Source organism: Aquila chrysaetos, chromosome Z, assembly GCF_900496995.4.
Source record: "Aquila chrysaetos chrysaetos chromosome Z, bAquChr1.4, whole genome shotgun sequence".
Lineage (NCBI taxonomy): Eukaryota > Metazoa > Chordata > Aves > Accipitriformes > Accipitridae > Aquila > Aquila chrysaetos.
The window spans coordinates 73,133,488-73,154,246 of NC_044030.1; the positions used below are offsets into that span (position 1 = coordinate 73,133,488).

At 42.2% G+C, this 20,759-nt stretch overlaps 1 protein-coding gene across 4 annotated transcripts in view; it reads left to right on the plus strand.

Annotated features, from left to right (window-relative positions):
* Positions 1 to 1,226: 1,226 nt before the first annotated feature.
* The window catches only part of LIFR (LIF receptor subunit alpha), a 55,089-nt gene continuing 35,556 nt past the window's right edge, over positions 1,227 to 20,759 (plus strand). Inside the window, exons 1-2 of one of the 4 annotated variants that reach the window (XM_030005745.2) lie at positions 1,227 to 1,364; positions 9,941 to 10,047. The gene's annotated coding sequence lies outside the window, so the exon portion shown is untranslated. The remainder of the gene's footprint in view (positions 1,365 to 9,940; positions 10,048 to 20,759) is intronic. The other 3 variants (XM_030005746.2, XM_030005747.2, XM_030005748.2) reach the window with 3 other exon arrangements.

Consider the following 20,759-nt stretch of genomic DNA (forward strand, 5'->3'; position numbering starts at 1 on the left):
GTGACACAGGTCAACGGATAGACAACTGTCTCAGGATACAAGGCTTGAAGTCAAGTGTGCTCTTGAGCCAGAAGAGATCTGAACTCATGTTCAGATGCGTGACCTAACCACAAGGTTCTTGTGTCTCTTGCTGGCCTCCTGAAGATTCAGTTCTCTTTGCAGAAGCAAAAACACTGGAAAGGGGAGGAAACGGTGGAAGATTTCTTCTCTACAAAATAGCCTGTATTCACTCAGCCTGAGCAGGGAGTGTGCAGGATGGCAGAAGACTCTGGCTTTGAGGACCAGAAATCATCTACTTAGCCAAGATGGGACACAAGTCTGGCCCAGGGCCTCCATACAAGTCTTTGCAGTTCTTTATCATCCAGGTTCTGCGAAAAACAATCTACAGCAATTTGGAAAACCTCTGTAGGAAAATGTAGGCAGAAAAACGCAAGGACAAACCAAGCAGTTAACTTTTTCTCCCCGTTCTGCTGTGGTTTACTGGGGAACAAGAGAAGAGCCACAGGCTTGCCAACTCTTCTGATTTTATGGGCCTCGTGGTATACATTTTTTTAATTGCCTGACTCTTGAGACTGTGGGATTGTGAGGATTTCAAGTTTAATTTAAAAGAGAGGCTAGCATGTAGCTGTTGTGGCTTCAAAGAAATGTTGGAGGTCAAGTCGCTGACCTCAAAAACTAGAGGCAAATACAAAGATAAAATGAATCAAGAATCTCCAGGGTTTGGAGGGCCAGGCCCACCGCTTCAAACCCTGGAGGGCTGGCAGCACTGGCGATACTCAAGATACTTTCCTAAGCAGGGTGTTTGGCCGCGTCACAGAGGGAACCTGATGGGATCCCATCCCTGACTTCGCCCACCCTCGCAGCACCCTCCGAACAGCCCGCTGGGGACCCAAGGAAACCACCGGCCACCGAACTATCTGTAACAACTTAGTCCCGGCTATACCCCGGCGACGCAACCGAAGCCTGAAATCCTGCGTAGCTTCGCCCCGATGTAACCAGGACTGCCGGCGGCGCGCCTGCGGCCGAGCGCGGCCGCAGCAGCCGGGCCGGGCGGCGCCGGGCGGCGGGAGGCGGCGGGAGGCGGCGGTGGCCCGGGGGCAGGGCCGGGGGTGGCGGCGGGGCCGGGCGGTGCGCGGCGCAGGCTCCTCCCGCAGGCAGCCCGCCATCCCTTCTCCTCCATCCCTCCCTCCCTCCCTCCCTCCTTCCCTCCCTCCCGCCCCGGCTCCATCCCTCCTTCCTGTCGGCGCTGCGCACTGCTGCCCGCCGGAGCTGGGCCGCCCGGGACCGCGCCGCGGGCAGCCCCGCGCACCACTCCCCCCGCGGCATGAGGCTGCCGCAGGGCACGGCGAGGCGGCGGCGGGTGGGTGAGTGAGTGAGTGAGTGAGTGAGTGCCGGGCCCCGGGCCGGGCGGCTTCCCCCCGGCGGCGGCGGCCCCGCGGTGGGGCTCCGCTCGCACCTGGGAGGGGGCGGCGGCCCGAGGGGCGCGGTGATAGATGCCCCCTCCATCCCTCCCTCTGCCCGCTCCGCGGAGGTGCCGGCGAGGAGGGGCGGGCGGCGGGGGTGGGTTGACGGCCCAGCCAGGACCCGGCGGGGCCGCGGGGAGGTTCCAAGCCCCCCCGCCCGCCTGCCCGCCCGCCTGCCTGCCTGCCTGCGGGCGCTGCGGCGCGGGTCTCGGCCGGGGCTGGGGGACAGGTGGCGGCGGCGGCGGCGGGGGGTCGGAGCCGGTGCGGGCGCCGGAGCCGGTGCGGACCGCGGCAGCCTCCCTCGGGGGTACGGGGGAGAGACCGGCGGCTCCTCTCTGCCGCTGCCCGGAGCCTGCGGCTTAAAGAGAGGCTGTGTTTTGTCAACAGCTCGTTCTGCTGGCCGGCAGGTTGGTTGGTTCGTTCAGGGACTGAACAGCGGGTAAATAACGTTTATGCCTCTTTTTGCGCTTTTAATTTTTATTTTTTCTTTTTATTTTTTAAATAAGTAGCACCCTTCCAAAAAGGGGGAGCTCGGGAGGAGAATCCAGAGCCCCTTCTGCGGTTGGGGAGCATCCAGACATGCTGCGCGCCTCGCCGCACGCCGTCTGTACAGGCACACGGGCGCAGTGGCAGCTTGCTGTGTCTATTTTGAGTGATTAAATTTCTAGTGTGTTTAGGGAGTGTGTTTTAAAAAGATCTCTCTAAGCCACTGAGGTGGTTGTGGAGAGAACGTCATTCCCTTGTTAAAATTCAGCGTGTGTAAGTGAATTTGAACTGGGCATATTGTGCTGGCATGCTGTGTGTTGCTTCGGTAGGAATTGGTGACGTACGTGGTTTGTTTGTTTTTCAGTTGTAATCGGTGGTGGGTGCCTGGGAATCTTGCGATAAATGGGAGTAAAACTCTGGATAGATGTTATAATCACCTAGTGCTGGGGAGACTTAGGCTGTGAGCTGTTGCGTAGGAATTGTCACTTTGTTTCTTTTCCACAGAGTTTCACACTTAACATTTCCATTGCAAAAATAGTCAAATATTCATATTCCATAACCAAGCTGACCATGTCCTGTCAAATTCCCTTCAGGGGAGCATGGGCATTGGGTAGCTTTCTGCTCTATTTGAAACCTAGCTTGTTACCTAAGTAAGGCAACGTGACTTGCCTTTGACATCTCACCTGCGAGTCTGTTCTGACTTTTTTCCTTGCTGTAAAAGAATTATTTGAATTCTTAAACCCTTCATTCGACTCCAGAGCATGAATGCAGACTGTTAATCGGACTTAGCAGGTTTAGTAGCTGTGGGGAAGATTAAAGTCCATGTCGTGCCATGTTTCCTCTCAAATCAGCATGTGGCAATACCAGCTGAGACAGTATGTTGTTTAATGTAGATCTGTCAGTGCACATGTGCTTTATATATAAAGCTGTGCACATGTGCTTTATATATAAACTTTGCACATCCTGTAGGGAAGAATGCGTGAATGCCTTGATCTGGAAGAAGCCTGTGCTGGTCCTTAACTTCTCAACCATTGTATGTGTTACGGTTTTGGTGACAAAGATAAGCTTTGATTTCTGTAGGTTTTTGCTGATTAAGCATGGGCATAGAAGTCTCCTGGATTTGGCCCCAGTATCAATCAAGAACAAAACAAAAATTATGATTGATGAGGGGAAGGATTAGGGTGTGGAAGAGACAGAAACAAATGCAGGGAGTGGATTCACAAAATGAGTAGTGCCATATATGCAGCTCGTTGGTATTGCTCGGCATGGGTTGCCTGTCATTAGCTGGATAGGGATCTGCAGGTTACTTCTGAGAAGCCTGCTGAGGCTACTAAGAAAAGACAGTCTAGTATCAGCAGGCTGGAGGGCTATGTATCTGAACTGGAAGATGTTGCAAAAGTCCACAAATGGAAAGCTTAAAAATCTAACTTGGAGCTGGTTTGGAGTATAGCTTTTAGGCAGTCAGCAGATCACCTGATTTTGTTTGATTTTGCTTTCTGTTTACTTAGTCTTTGCATCCTTTCATCTTATCACTGTTTCACCTATTCAAACTTTTATCAGCATTATTAAGTGATAACAGTTTCCATTGTGCACTCTCCAAACATACCGCTTTAGTCACTTAGAGCAACCAGTGGCAAGCACTATCTATGAGTTAGTTTGTGCAAAATCCCTTTACAGGTGTGCTGAGGAAAGGGAGAAGCTTAACCTTCAGGTAAGGGCATTCTCATAGACTTGCCAAAGGCAAGTCAGGAATATGTGGGAACAGCCATATGGTTGGAGATGCTCTTCAGGAAAGAGAGAGAAACTTATTTTCACAGGTGGCAAAGCTGCTGCTACTACTGTAGCAGGGAATTCATGGGGCTCTAACTTTCAAGTGCTTGATGAGTTATGAGCTATGGTATAAGGTTGCATCTGCTTCAACACTGTGCAGCTCAGGGCTTTAGTAAACATTCAAAAAAATCTGAATTTTTTAATATCCATAGGTAATGCTAGAATAGAGTCTGTAAATCTATTAGGAACAGCTCTCTCAGAGCATGAATATTAGATTTTTTAATCAGTGGGTGACTGACAGCAATTTTTGTGCCGTATGAAATGATGTGTTTAAACTCAGTACGTTAGTAAGAATTCCATCTGAAAGATGAAATGGTACCTCAAGAAGAAAGTGTCTGGCAGTCTTAAACAATCTAGATGTTTATAAATACCAACTCTATCTTGGAGAGTGCAGTGTTTCACAAGGCTGATGCAGATAGATTATGTTTTTCTGCAAATGACCCAATAGATCATGTCCCCAGGTAAATGAGGTTCTTTTCCACTTACACTGTGTTCTAGTGCTCAGAGGAATGTAGAGGATGCTGAATTCAGCAGTTCCTGTTGTGTTGATACATTTGTTGGATGAAAGCAAAAATGATCTGATACAGTTTTAAATGATAGGTTACATTATCTTGTAATGAGCTTATTTGAGCTGTTGAAAGGCAGCTTTTGGATAATGGAAGGTAAAACAGAAAAAAGAAATCAGGAAACTTCTTGGAGTTAGTTTTGTTCCATTTTCAATAATAGGTATTGATCTAGGACACAGTTATAATAGAAACACTGGATCTTGGATTCAGATTGATGTTGAAATACAGAGACGATTCAAGTGATGGGATGTTTATTAGCAGTAGAAGAAAAAGTCTGATGATGGAGGTTTAAAGATGCTCACATAGGTAGAAGGATTGAGAACTCAGATAAGATACTGGTGGCTCTTTGAGAGGGGATGCTGTTGCTCCAAGTTAGACATTGATTCACGTGCAGGGAGACACAGAGAGCAGGTATGAAAGTCAATTTTACTCCTGTTACCATAACTAGCTAGAATTAATTGAAATGATTCATGTTTTGGTGTGTCTTTTCCCCTGAGATTTAGTTATGACTCCTTTTTGACTGTTAGGCATCAAATTTCTGCCTACAAATAAGAAAATAAATTACTTCTAGATAAGGCTTGAGAGGTGATTGTGCTCTACACCCCAAAACTGGTTGATGTATTTCATTCTGTAACAGTTTAATGTAAAAGATACAAATAATCCTTGGGAGCAGGACCTGGAGCCTGTGGTCCCTCGCTTCCAGTGAGTGCCCTCTCACAAGGACACACAGTCCCGCTCTGAGCCAGTGGTTACTTAAGCTGCAGAGAGAAATGCCATCTGCAGCAAGGCTGGAGAAGTCTCCATCCTGACCCGTCTGTCACTTCGAGCAGTCTCTGGGGTGGTTGGAGGTGTTTCCTATACCCCAGCAAGTGCTGCAGTGGCTGGGCTGCCTTAGAAAAGGGAGCACCACTGCTGCTTTCTTTTTCTGACTATGTCTTTAAACAAAAGCAATAGCTCCTGCTTTTTCTGGGGAACATGATTCTGTGGTTCTGTGCACATTTTATCAGCAGACACAGGCAGGGAATAATTGCTTTGTGAGTCTTGAGTGTCTAAGCATCAGGCAAGTGTTGTGGCCCTGTCAAAGATGAGACTGTGCATCTGTGCATGCAGTCGAAATTTATCATCACCTCTCTTTTCTTCCCCCCACCCCCACCCCCACCCCCCTGCCCCCCAGTACTTAGCTGCAGCTAAATGGGATTTTGGAACATTTTTCTTTCAGGTTCAAGCATCAGAAGTTCGTTTTTTATAGGTACTTAAATGTCTCCAGGGATCATCTTCCAGAATCTTATGGTTCTCTTTCAGACTCATTAGCACAGCAATGATGGGGGCCATATAAATTCCTAGATGTCCAGAGCTGTTTCTTACCTGCCTTTTCAGGGTGCAGGGGCAGCTAGGATACCAATCACCAGCAAATGCAGAGGTTCCTGTGTTCTTTGCCTGCCTTACTTACTGACTTATAAACTAGCAGATGGTAATTAGAATGAATGATATCTGGAAGTTCTGATCTGACACTGAGAAGAATATCCAGGGACTGTTCTTTCCTGTGCACCATCAATTTTTTGCTGATCATTGCTGTCCTCCCTCCCCTGGAAAATTTGAAATCCCTAAATTTGCAGATTGTGGGAGACCTCCTGCTGTGTGTCTATAAGGACCTTGCACTTCCTGCAAGAACCAGAAACTCTCAGCAGGGGCTTTTGCCACTTTGCTGCTGTCTGCCTTTCCTTGCTGCCCTCTCTTGGAATCACTCCTAGCAGCAGGTTTCACTGCAGGCAGAGAGTGCTTAAACTAAAAATAACTCCTAACCCATCAGTATGAATGTTGGTCAGGGTGTAAGGTTTTGAAGGGCATATGCCTCCCCTCCTTTCCATGCATGGTCTGGAGCTGGCATTGGAGTGAGGTTGAAGACTGTTGCTACAACAGAAGCAGCTTTCCCTTATCCCACAGGCAGAGAACTGCTGAGTTGTCAGCTGTTGAGTCCAAATTATGCCTTTTACCTCAGGGAGCACAAGTTATAAAAGCATGTGTCATGGAAACAAGGACAGCACTGTAGCAATTCCCCGCTCCTTCTGCCTCGCTTCCTACCCTGCCAAAAATCAGACCCACAGCACAGCCTACAGCAGAGGATGGACAGTCCGTGTTGCCAGCTTGGTGTTAGGGGAGCGCTTGGGAGCAGGATGGCTTCCCCCTCTCTTGGGCCATTTGTTGTCAGGGAGCACAGTCTCCTTTCTCACCTGTAAACCCAGCAATTTAGGGGCAGCTTCCTGCAAAACCAAAAAGCACAGCCTTTCAGCTCCTCCTGAAATTTCCTGAAGTCTTAAGTAGATAAAGTAGTGCTTTCTTTGGGTTGCTTTTATGCTGCAGCATTTTCCTTGCCAGCCAAATGATTTCACTGACACAGGAACACTGGTTAGAGAATTACTGTGGGTTTTTGATTTTTTTCTGGGATGCTTCTATATTGATAAGCAACATTATACCAGTGTTCTTTGCCAGTATAGCTTACTGCATTTTGATCATCAGTCAAAAGCACTTTCTTCTGGAATATACATATATTCCTAAAATAGAGGTATATATTTGTGCTTGCTCTGTACCTATAGCTGCACTGGTAATAGCTTTGTAATACTGACTGCACCTCGATAGCTTTGTATCAATGTAGCCTAGTAGTTTGTAGTACATAATCATGAAATTTAAATAAAGCAATGTATTTGTATGATTTCTTTAGGTGATAAACACTGTCTGAAAAGTATGCTGGAATGCTTCTTATGCTTGCATAATTCTGTCATTATTGCGCAAGTTGCTTAAAGGTATAATAAAAGTACAAGTAACAGGGGTGGTTGAAGGTGGTTTACACTGTCAATCTGGCTCAGAAATGGTCCATGTTTTATTTTTGGGCCTCAGCCATCCATCTAAACTAGTTTTGCTCCCTAAATAAATCAATTACTTCCCTCCAAGAGGAAATGCAGGCTCAGTTGACTGGGTAGCATGGTTAAACGTTTATTCTGGATGGCATGGATATGGCCTATGGCAAGCTTGGCTAGCACGGTGAGCAGAGCAAGCCAGCTCTATCCCAGCTGGCTTTATGCCCTCAAATGCCCCCCACATTGTGCCTTGGGCACGCTACACATTTCAGCCTAAAGATTTAAAAAATACTTTCTCTTCATTTCAAGCACTTAGAACGTAGAAGCATAGAAAAAGCTGTTTTGGAGTCAGATGGTGACCTGGGCCACTTGCTGCAAAGTGGTCTAGTCCAGACTCAGACATGTTGGTCCCAAACAATGTGATGGCAAGCCTGTCTGCAGCATTTAGCCTGGGGGTGAAGATACCCCCACACTGCAGTCCACGAGAGTGGTTTGAGCATCTCTGATATTCATGCTTTCTGTAACTTTACGAGCTGCATTTCAAATTACTTGCATGTTTGAAACACATCCCACATATCTTGGAGAGCCCAGAGCAGAAGGAGATTTGGACAAGTGGGAGATGAGGCATGGCTCTGCTCATTGTGGGGCTGGCCTGGGCAAGCAGTTGCCTTTTGGGGCTGTCTGGTGGTATCTGCCTTAGCCTGGCAGCCCTTCTCCCTTCCAAACAGGACTTAACATGGTCACCCAGAAGCTCTTGTGCCAAGACAGTAATGCTGCTCATCATGTGATGTAACCTTGTTTGTATGGCTGACCATGGATTTGCCCTTCTTGAACTGGGTGATCTAATGGCCTCTCTTAACTATAAAATCAGTGAGGACAGAGCTGCAAAATGTCTTTCTCAAATAATTGGTCTTAATATTACTGCAGGGCAAAAATGCTGCTTAAATCAAATGAACTTCCGAAGAAAATTATAGTGGTCAGTATTATAGGTGGGGCTTCTGCAGACTCTGAAGCCCAAAGGTGAATATAAGTTATAAGTATTCCAACTACAACTAATTTTCACAATATTTCATGTTTTGGATCAAGTTCAGCACTTGCGGCAAAAGAGATGTTTGACCTCTGAGGTTTTACAGCTATTCTGGAGCTAAAACCAAGGAGATAAGCTTTTAATGTTTAATCCTAGGCAGAGAAAGAGGAGGAGAGAAAGAAAAAAAAAAAAACAAAAATGTGATTTATTTATATTGTAGACTTCACTGTTGTCTTATGTGCAACAAGCACTGAAGTACTGTGTGTGTGTGAGGTATACATAAACATCAAACTCTTTTACTTCTGCTAGGGTTTCTGCTGGTTCTGAGGATAATAATATCAGTTCCCTAGAGTCCACCTGTTCCTCTTCCTTTTCCGCTCCTTCCCCCTGCTCCATCTCTTCCAAAGGTCATGGCTATGAGAAGTCTTTAGTGTACAGGTCTCCAGACACGTAACTCGTAATTCATCTGCTAGAACAGCATTGTCATGATTCCCAATATAGAAGAGCCTTCTCCTCCAAATTAAATGTGATTGACCTGTTTCTTTTTCAAAATGCTAGGAAATTTTTTAAAGAAGATATTTTTGACCAACTGGCCACATGTTTCAAATGACAGGATCAGTCTGGATGTAAATCCAGCAAGCTGTCATGTGACCCTCATTTTAAATCTTATCTCAAAATCTGTAGTTTGTCCCCTGTATATTGTCTTCATTCACCATTAAAATGCTTATTGATGTGAGATCTGTGCAAGATTCTTGATAATCTAGTCTGATGTTGGTATAATGTGAACCAAAGGCTTTAATCTGGGAGGACTTGTATTGAGCTCGTATTTAGAATTTTTGGGGAATGCATCCAATCTTATTTTTTATTTAAAAAAATAAAACCCCATCCTTGAAGAGCTTTGCCAATACTTAATTATCTTTACTTTTCACAATGTGTACTTTTCAGTGGAGATCTACTACATGGCATTGAGTCTTGTATCTCATATATTGTGGGTTATGTTCAAAATCCTTTCTCTGTGTATGTAATGGAGAACTGTGATCAAGTAACCTTGTTGAACTAAATAGTTGCATTGTTTTAGGCTTTTCAACAACAGACGATCTCTCAAACCTGAACTGCCCTAAGTAATCATTTGATCCTGTGTATAAATCGACTTTGTACTGGATTAAACCATTTCCACTGGTAATGAATGGCTAGTTTTTCTTTTGTGCTGTTGGATCAAGTGCTTTTGTAAGGTAGCCTCATCCATACAGAATAAGTTGTGAGGACTTTTATCTTCAGCAACTCTTATGTATTTGTTTGCTGGGGATCTGATAACTGATACTTTGAGAATTGAATGTTTTCTGGTTGCTTCCCCATATTTCAACTAACGAGTGGTGCAGCTGGTGTTAATATGCGAAGAATGTATCCTTGAAAACATTAGATTCTTGTCTATTATCCTTTTGCCCTGCTGTATGCATGCTTGCTAATCAGTATGTAACTCTGGGTTGGAGTTTGGGCAGTGATTACTGCAGACAGAAATGGGAGCAAGCACTCGGTGTTAACAATAGCTGCCTGTAGAATTAGGTCACTAACAGGCTTTCAGCAAAGTAGTATTAATTTTCCTCTCTACACACTCAAACACAGAAGGTATATTTATAATTACACATCTTTTCTGAGTGATCCCCTAGTGTAACATTCTTCTCGATGGTTTATATATGAATCTTTTAACTTCAGGTACCTAATGTGACTGCTCAGTTCAGCATTTAACTCTCCCACACTGAAGACTAAGGACTGAGCCTGTCACAGGCTCCTGCAGCTGGGCTCCTGCCAACGGTGCAAATGTAAGTTTATGCATGCCTTTATTCATAAGATAGAATTAGTCATATACTTATGTGTTTGTAAATTCAGGAGCTATATGTGTATATATGTGGTTACTGAGGCTTATTATCTTGCATAAATCAGCAGTTAGTTAGTCACGAGCAGCACTCCATGGCTTTGAAATACCTTCTTGTCAGAGGGCACAGGTGATCTCTGATACCATTTAGCTACTTGTTTCATGGGACTTGAGAATTAAGATGAATAAAATGCTGCAATTTAAACCTAGATATTTGATGAACTGATCACTTTAATAAGAATTTAGCAAGTATTGGTAATAATTACCTCCAGTTGATCTCTTCTTTTGAAGTAATGTGCAGTAATTTTTACCTTCTTTAATGGTAGTCAATTGTTGGGTTGTTTTTTTTTTTATAATTTTCTTATTTGGAAAAAAGAGATACTTGTCACTTGCACTCCTAATGCGTATGTGTACCTCTGATCTTTTTGATGGCTTCTACTGTAGCTCACAAAGACTTTCTGTATATATTATTCTAAAGTCAAATATATATGTTCCTGAGGCATAGGCATTGTCATCTAAATATGTTTTGCAAATATGATCTTTGTACAGATCCAGTGTCTAGCTCTTTAATATGGAAAATTGCAGAAATGGGGAAAAACAGAGTACTCTCCAAAGATGTTTGAGGTGGTGTTATTTTTAAATGCTATGTGGGTTCTAATGACTTGCTCTGTGGTGAGATTGGCACAAGCTTCTGTAGAAGAGGATTTCACAAAAGGAAGAAAAAGTGAGACGTTGGTGTTTCATACCATGAAATTTACAGTAAAGGTTTTGCCGGTCTCTGGATTTAGGCAGGTAAGCTTATAAGAACGTGCTTGGCCTTGTGAGTCATGCACTGTATATCTGGATGGACCTGATTAGATGCATAAAGATCAGAAAAATTTTCCTAAGGAATAGGTACTGGAAGAGAAACTAAAAATAAGCTGAAGCAGAACATGTCATTCATTTTACTACACCAAAGGGCTAGCTGTCCAATTAACTCTCTCTTCTCTGCAGTTATGTTTCCTCTCGCCCCCACCTTCGTGCCCCATGCCTGGGCACCGCAATCTGCAGCTGCCAGAGACACCACTGAGAATTGTCGCACATCTCTTGTTCCCCCAGTTGGACTTGCTCAGCACTTTGGAAACAATAGCTATTTCATTGCTGAGTTGTGAAACAAAAAAGTTAAACATTTCAGCAACAATGCATGAAAAATGTGATGAACAGCCTTCCACAGGAAGAGATTTTTCCATGCCAGTGTGTAGGTATACAGGATTTATTGGTGACAGAAGCTAATAAGTAAGAAATCCTTCTCCTTTTGTACATCATCTGCCAGCTCAGTACTGAGAGAGAAGTAAACCATGAGATTTACTAATAATAGCAGGAAGGAAGAACCCTGTTAAACAGAGATAGCAAAGTTGGAATGACCTGTGTGTGTAAAATCCAAGGTTGTTTTTCCCTCTCCACAGCCCTTTTTTATAGTAACCCTTGAGAAGAGAAAACCAAAACAAACAAACAAAAAAAAGAGATCTTCAGGAGAAGAATCTTGCTTTCAAGGAAGGATTGAGGGAGAAGAGGCAGATGCAAGTCACACATGATGTAGTGATGGTCATGTGAAAATTATGTGAAGAAGTGAGATGAAGTTCAGTTGTGGCTTTGAAAGTTTCTGTTTTGTATTCTAATTCTAAGTGTGAATCAGGTCAGGAGAGAACTGTGGAACTGACTCATTCTATGTCCTATTAGTAGCAGTCTCAATTTTCTCTGAGCTGCTTTCAGTTTTAAATGAGGTGTGGCATCATTAGCCTTACAGACACTGCTGTCTCAGCACTTGCTGGTGGGTCATATACAGGGACTCAATTCACCGCTCTTGCTAAGTTCTAAAAGGAATGACAGAAAAGCATTGCTTTATTTTACAGCAATAAAAATTATATATATGAGTTCTAGCCATCTTGCGTAATTTTTTAAAATGTTCAGCCCTTCATTGCTTTGTTCCTTTTGCTATGCATTATTTTAATGATGGAGAGTTTGCTCAAGTGTTTTATCCCCCTGCAGAGTACTTTCTAGCAGTATTTTCCATTCTGAGACCTTCCATGAAACAGCTGAAAAGCTGCTAGTTTATTTACATCAAGAAAAATCAAGAAACTTTCTAAGATAAATCCAACTGACAGACAAGATGTAAACTTCTAATTTGCAGTATTCTGAATAAACTTAGGAATTTTTTAGCATCTTTTTCACTATTGTGGACTGAGACATCTCAGTCTGTGTTTGAATTAGATTTGAAGTCATTTAGCAGAAATTGAAAACAAAATTTGAACTTTTTTATATGTTTTGTTTTAAAACAATGTTCCGCCTAAACTGAATATTGAGCCTAAATTACTTGAAATGGAAAACCAGGTGTTAATTTAATTGTAAAACAACTACATCTTGTGCCTTTGGCATTACAGCCCCATGATTTATTTCAGTTAGGGCAGTACAGTTAAGGAAGTGCCGCATGTTTGTAGAGCTGGGGATAACATGGAGGAGTACACTCAAACTGAGCTGAGGCTGTCTGTATTTTGGAGGTGTCAAAGTCTGTTAGAGGGGTAGAAAGGGTGACATGAACGTATCAGTTCATGTTGAGGCACTGAGTTGCTAGCTGTGCTGCTATGAGAACTGATCCACAAGTGGACCATCAGTCCTTTGAGTCCTTTGCAGGGACCTGGAGACCTTTGTGGGAGGAGCAGAGCGGACAAGGAGGAGTGCTGCAGACAGCTGGATTAGGTGTGCCTGCATGTCTTTTGGGTCCATGGCTCCAATGAAGGTTATGAACAGCAAGAGAATGAGAGATTACTGGTACCAAGAGCAGGTGTGCATGTGGGTGGGACAGTGAGTCTCAGTTTCCAGTAGCCATGTGTAAGTACATGCATGCACAAGTGCAAGGGTTAGTATTTGTTCTTTATAGCCTGGGAATGGTCTCACTTGGGTCTATGACAGTTAATTAGGAAAGAGACCAGCTCTGATGCGTATCAACTGTAGAAGTCAATATTTGTATTTCTGAGTACTTAATTCCTACACTTTGCCGCCTTAAAAGGAGGATATGCATGTATATCCATAAATTAAAAGGTGGAGGGGAATAAGGTGCAACTAAAACAGTATGTGAAAGAAGTAAATGCCAACTGCTATGTAATTATGCATGGACAGACTTGTTCTGGTAATGTCATACTAGATTGTAGACCCTCCTTCTTTGAAAAGGTTGGAAGGGGAATGGCAGCACTTGAGTGCCCACTTGGGAGTGGAGCAAAGAGGAAAGCATTTCCTCACCCCAGTGGAACGGTAGCCTCCACATGATAACATGCTGCAGTATGTCTTCATGTGACACATCTGGTACTTACTAAGAGTGGAAATACAGCATGGCATGAGAGCTTTTAAAGTCTCAAAAAAGTTTAATACAATGGGAATTTATCAGAAAATATAGATCTATAGTTTCAGGAGTTGCCCATTCCCTCGGTTACTAAAAACCCAATTTATTTCTCGTAAGTGACTCTTATTCCTTACATTCACTCTAAAAGGATATTGCATAACTGTTGCCCATTATTCTCAATATATTATTTAATGTGAAAGCTGTGTTTCAGCATTTGATCTATTTATATACTGTTAGTACACATGAAGACAGGCTTTCTTTGGATTTGGTTCATTGTACCTTAAAAATAATTCTAATACCGCAGGTTTCATTGTAAACAATGAAGGATTCCAACCCTCAGGTCATTGCCGGTTGTTTAAAAAAAACACAGTTGGAATTGCTTCAGTAATTATCAGTGTTCTCTTATAAAACTAAATAGGCTTTTCCTGTGATGGAAAGAAGATTAAAGGTCATATAGTTCAAAATAAGTTTTCGGACATTGCCAGATTAAGGAAAATAAACTCTTTCATTAATAAGGTCAACTTCTTTAATGTTTATTAGATCATAAGGATGTATGAGCTGAAGAGAACTGGCAGGGACAGAATTATGTAGATAACATGACTCTTCTGAGAAGCAGCAACTTTTTTCTGCAGCCATCTAAGTCTGAGTGACATGGTCTGGCCCTTGAACTACATTGAGTAAAGCACAGTTGACAATGTGGCAGATGGTGTTTTCCTCTGAAGATACGCTATCTTGAGAACTACACAGAGACTAACAGTACCCCTAAAAAATGAAATGTGCTCTTGAATATTTGGTTTGTCGTTTATTTCAGTTATTTATCAGTAAAATGCAGCAAGCATTGCAGAAGTGGGAAATCTTCTCTGTGTGTTTTCATTTCATTCTAGGCTTATACACTGCAAAAAAAGTGGGTACATTTGTTTCTATGCTTTGTACCTGTGTTAAGTATTAAAAAGGCATAATGGGTAGCCATAGCATTCATGATAAGAGTTGTTTTTTATATACGCAAAGTAATCGGACTTGTGTGCCTTTGCTTAGTGTACTTGTTCCATGCTGCGTTGTGAAGCGCAAGAATTCAAGGAAGTGTGTCGACCATGAGGTCACTGAATTCAAGCATATCAGGAAATGTGTGTAGCTGTATCAGATTTATGCAAATACGTAAGTTGAATCCTTCACCTTACTGCAATATTAATTTGCCAGTTGTAGTAAGTAGCAAGAAGTTTTTTGAATGGGTTAAAATATAAGTGTGTAAATGACTTGGAGCCATTTCCTTCTCTTGCACAGCACAATAACCTAGAAGATCAAAATTTCTCTTTTGGCCAGTAGTGTCCCTTAACCTTCACCCCTTTGCTTTGTTCTTTGTTCAGATGATTAGGTGCTTTCCATCTGCACCTCTATGGAAGATGAATCTGTGCTTGTTAATTTGAGCTGACTTCCTAAGGAAGTCGGGCTTATCTGATAATGCTTTGTCCTCTTACCCTTGCAATAACCTTTGAACATGCTGCCCAGGTTCACTTCACTCAGAATGAGGAGGTGAGGTCTCAGCATACTATGTCCTTACAAGCTTGATGAAACTCTGCAGCTGGATAGAGAGACCCTGCTGAGGAAATAGCTGCAGAGTGAAGTCAGCCTTTACTGGACTGCACTCCAGGCCTCTCTAGTGTGTCTTCTCTGATGTCTAATAAGTCTTAGGGGGTAATCTATAATAACATCTGCCTCATATGTGACAACAAGAAATTGTGAACAAGCTTGCAGATATCACAAAACATATTTAGTCTACTTTTGGTAGTATTAGGATTCACTGTGTTTCTCAGAAGAGTTTGTTTTCAGTGCTGTGTTCCTAGTAGTGATGGATGTGCTTGTATTTAACCACGTGCTCAGTGGCTAATTGATATGGGCAAGGACTTCCAAACTCAGGAGTTAGACACCCAATTTTCTTTTGAAAGTGTCTTTGTTTTTCTGAAAATCTCACGCTAGGAACATCAAATGCAAATTGGGGACCACTCTTGCATGGTGTACGCTGGGCAATGCATGGCAAATGACTCCAGTAGGACTAACAGTTTCCAAATTAGCATACGATTTAATTGAAAACAGGCATAATTCAGTGAGAACAAAAGGCGAAGTGTGAAAAATGTATATTTAGCTTGAAAAAACAAAAAATGTCATCTAGTAAGTTCAGTCTTAGTGGTAAAAACAAATCATTGGTTCCTACAGTGTCTCTTGGGTTTGTTCTGCCCTTGCAGTCCACTGCTCTGCCAGACTACTCTGCCTCTTCAGTATTGCTGCACTTCTTTTTTCTCTCCAGCCGGACTGTCCCAGCAGGGATATTCTTCCCAATTCTCTCTGTAAGCCACCTGGCTTGTTCTTGTTAGGTGGGGTTTTTTTGGTTGGCATGAGTAACCTGAAGGAGTCTCCCACTGTACTTTCTAAATCCTTCTCAAAATTGTATCTATTGCTATGACATCTGCTTCTTCTGTGCATTTTCCTTTCTTTCTAAAGGCAAGTCCTAAGGGTCTCAGTTTCTTTGTGTGTATGTGTGTTGTGCTGTCCAACAGGTACTAAATGCTTTCATAAAATCATCCTTGAATTGTTGTGCTTGTTCATGGATTTCTTAGGCAAATGACTTCAAACCTTTCTGATCCCTGTCCTGTATGTAGTTTTCATGCATCAGCCTCCCCAAGTCAGGAAATCCCATGCAAAGAGTTTTCTCTCATCTCTTTGCCAGGTAAGGGTGCTTCTCATGCTAATCACTACCTGGAAGTACCCACCAGCTCTCCAGTCTGCAGCTTGCTTATTTGTAGTTCCACAGTGCTTAACAGTCCTGGGATTGGAGGAAAGGAAGATACTGGAAAGCAGGTGCAGCTGCGCGTTGGCCTTAGACCCTGAGCCAGGTGAAATATTTACTCCAGCTGGGGAGCACCTTTACTCTTGCTGGTAAAATTTCTTGCCAAAATGCTTGCCTTTGTAGATAGTGCTTGTGACCAGGAGCTTTAAAAATGAATTGCTGAAGTGTTGATCCTTGTATTGGGCTTGTGTGTTGCATCCTGACATCTCACTTCATCTTGCAGTGCAGAAGCAGGCTGAAGCGGCTGCAAGGTAACTGCGGTAGCTTCCCAGCATCTCAGAGGTGATGCTGCTGTTTGGCAGCTAGAGGAAGCAGTGAGGAGGGAATTTTTCTCCTCATGCTTGACAGGAAAAAAACCAACAAAACAAAGTTTGTCTCAAAGGACTGAAAATTTGGCCTTGTGCACTGCAGCACATTTACTGTATAATATCTTAACACCCTGTCTTTGTTTCCTTTTCCTCCACTGCAGATTAGGAGAGTGCATTCGGTGCAGATACGCAGCTTGAATTATTTTATCAGCTTTCGGAAAGTGAAATAGCAGATTCTTAAATTAATTCCTCAGAACTGGGGAAAGCCAGATTCCCAGATGGGATTCAGCCTTCATTTATAAATGAGTTTTAGTGATTCATGTCCTGCAAATCTTTTATAATGTGGAATACTGCCATGTTATAAAACAGAGAGGGAAAGCCTGCATTTCGATTACTAAAGAGAGATTTTTGTCTCAACTTCGGGAATTTTCTTAAGGAGGTGGAAGAATGTACTCTATTGAAAAACAGCCAAACCCCCTCAAATAAATCTTATTAATTCTACTTCCATTTTTCTTATTACTCAGCTAGCTTTAAAGTGAAAGACTGAAGGCTGTGGGATCAGCAAAGCTGTTCTAAAGAAAACCAGTTCATCTTCTGTTTCTGTGTTCATTGTCTTTACTGTCAGCTCTATTGGCAATTTGCTTGGTTTCCCAGAAATGTGTACTTCTGGCATGGTCTTTCAGATAGGGGAATTTTTTTGGAAGCTTTCTGTTGGCAATAGTAGGATATGTAATTTGATATATGCATTTTTATCTGGATATAGGCGTGTTTCCTTTCACTTTGAAGATTAAATTAGTATCTTTGGGCAGAGACAAGTAAAATGAGTGTTCTCCATCTGCTAAGCAGAATAATTTTTCTTCTAGCAATGAGGTTTTGATCTAGGCACATACTTAGCCACCTGCATTTCTGCCTGGCTGTATTTGGGATGATGGCTGTTCAGTATTGCCAAAAATGCAGCCTGCCATCAGTCACTACAATTTTTTGTTGATGTGCTATATAATAATTTTCCTTGAGAGCTTTTAATGTTCCATTTGTTGGTAAATTATGATGATACCTTTAACTGTGGAGAAAAAACAAATAAATTGTAACTTGAGAAAATTTATTGACAAAGAGATTTCTTCTATTATGTTTAATACATATGTTTTTACTGTTTTCATGGTTTCATCTAGTATTCTCTACTTACAGTTCCCCTAAACCTTTTGTATAAGCTGACTTTTTAACCATTTCTTCTTAGGTGTCTGCTGGTGGAGCACAAAAATAGCCATAAAAAGTGTGGTCACTGAACCTCAATTCACAGATTTTTTTTAAAACCAAATCTGGAGGGTTGTGACTGGCGGATCAGACTGCAGGCAGAAAGCAGGCCAGAAAGATTTTTATCTGTTTTGTTTGTTTTCAAAGTGGTTTCCAAGCACTTGACAATGAAATAGACTTGGAGACCAGAAAACTCAAAAGTAGAACAAAGCTTTGGAGAACTTATGTGCTTAGAGAACTGATCTGTTACAACTGACTAAGAAAATACTTTTTTTTTTTTTTAAAGAGAATCGAGCATTTGGTTAGCTATGCTTTAAAAAAAGATATGCAGAACCAGTTAAGCGAAGAAATAACATAATATGAAACAGAGTCAGTAGGAGAGATACCAGTTATCTTCTGTTTTTCCCTTTGAGACGTTAAGTCTAAAGAGGCTGGTAATGTCTTGGCATGTCAGTGTCAAACAGCTGGTGCTGCCCTAGTTTTCTCAGCTTGTCCCAGAACCTTTAACCTTCTTTACAGCTGACAAGGTTTTGAAGGAAAGCTGTCCGCAGCTGCTTTTCTGAGGTGCACATTATTGACTTGGAGTCCTTTCCCTCTCTTATCTATCTGACCACCAGTAGGTGCACTGTATGGATCAAAACATCTTTAAAATTCATCTAAAAGTCCACAGTTGGTATTTAGCTGTTTTAAATAAGGGCCACCATCCACTGGCTTCAGTGATTAAGAATCTGAATCTAATTGTTCCTTTGTTAGCATATCTGCATAAAAAGCAATTTAAAATTACTTCTTTCTGACCACAGGCACCACAAGGGTAGTTCCTCTGCACAACATAAAGCCCTGAGCAGAAGTCAGGACTTCTCCATGTACTGTAGCTTCCAACAGTTATTGTGGAATCCTGCTTTTAGTAGCTGCTCTTAAATATGGGCAATTATATACTGAAGCCTGCCATGCCTTTGCTGTTGGTATGGCATGAATTTGCATGTGAATATGAGATGTAACACGATGTTGTTCCTTAGCATGGATTTATGTGAGGCTTTTTCCTTATTTTAAAATTTCAAAAGCAAAGACCTTTTCAGGCAAGGCCTTTAAGATGAATTTGCTGTGCAAATATACTCATGCTAAGCCAGGAGGTTTGCAGTCCATTTGAGGATGAGGTTGGAGTCTCAAGTACTAGATAAACAGCTATGTGGCAGCTTTATACAGTAGTATCCAGGGCTGGATCACATGCTGAAACTGAGTCAACAAGGTCTGAATGTTGAGAGAAAAGCAAATATGGCATGGGCTGTGTAAACACATACTACGCATAGGTTTGCCTTAGAAAAGTTCCTTCATTGTGCTTGATAATGCTCAGGCCTCAGGGGGCAGAAATATTTCAAAGCTGAGGATACAGCAGATTTGGTCCACAGAGAAATATTTTTTCCAGGAATGATCAGAAATCTAGAAACTGAGACTGGGAAATGGTGAAAAAAATTGGAGTTTTTAGGGGAGGAGCTAGTGGAGACGTGGTATCAGTCACCTTTGTAAGAGGTTGACTGCAAGACGGAGAATAAACTGTTCTTTGCTGGAGATAGGACAAAGTAATGTGCTTAAAAAGGAGCAAGAGATAGTTGTGTAGCACATTGGGAGCACTAATGATAGTGCCAGTGAAGTGATACAAATACGTTGCCCAAGGCAATGAGATTGTTGTGGGATGTGCTATTGCTGATGTTTTTTGAGATGGATGTCTGTTAAAAATGGTTAGTTGCAGTTGCTCTTTCTGGTGGAGACAATGGGCTGACTGCCTTCATCTCATTTTTTAAAAATAAAGATTTACAATATAAAGACATTTACACTTAGTGACAACTGCTCCTGTTGCACTCCAGCTGGCCCTGGTCAAGGTTTTGCCTTCCTCTGACAATGTTGAGCTCTCTTGTCCTAAATAAATATCTCTGACTCTTATATTGTCCTATCCAGCTTTAGAGTACATCTGCCTGGAGGGTAACATGCTTTTCATGTCTCTCCAGGGTACAGAAAAACCTCCATGCCTTTTTTGAATTAGTCTTGAACTGATGGAAGGCAGCTTTCATCCAAAGAAAGTGAACTTCCTATTTTTAAATTACTTAAATTATTTTGTAACTTTGTAATTAAAACAAGCCTATAAATGGGGATCTTTTCTCCTGACTAATGGCATTTAATTATGCGACATGAGGCTTCGAATTGCCAACTTTTCAGCAAGCTATAAAATGTGTATGAGAAGACAGGAGCCAGGGAGTCTACGCTTCTTACGAAAGATTGTGGTTTACAAGACACTCATCATGCTCTGCATGAAAGTGCATAGGTTCCCTTTGGTGCCTGACTCTGAAACAGATATTAAAACTGTGCTTGAGTTAGGAGAATTTGGTATGACTCGAATTTCTTGTAATTCACTGCTATGATGTTACTCTTAAAAATTCGGCAGTAGAGGGACTACTCAGTAAGCGGTGTATTGAAAGAATTTTCAGAAAATCAGAAGATTTTCTTGAACCACAGACACACACAGGTATAGTTGCTGAAATCTGCCTCATAAACCTGGCATGACCAAACAGGTTTTGCACAATCCTGTTCAGATAATGTGTTTAGAAAGTGAGAGGCTTGGGATTTAATTAACTCCACAATACAGTTTTCTCTCCTTCCAGTGGCATCAGTGCTTTCCCTTTTTTTCATTCTTTCCTTGGCTTTTGCTAGCTGATAAGGGACTGTCAACAGATTTTCATGTAAAACTTGAAGTTCTGATTTTGGGCTTTTCTGCAAACCAGAAATGGCCTTTGAAGAAGTACTCACAAACAAAGAGATATCATTTACAGGTACATTGCAAATAGCAATCAGTCTTTTTATTCATGTAACTCCCAGGTCTGTCTGAGTGG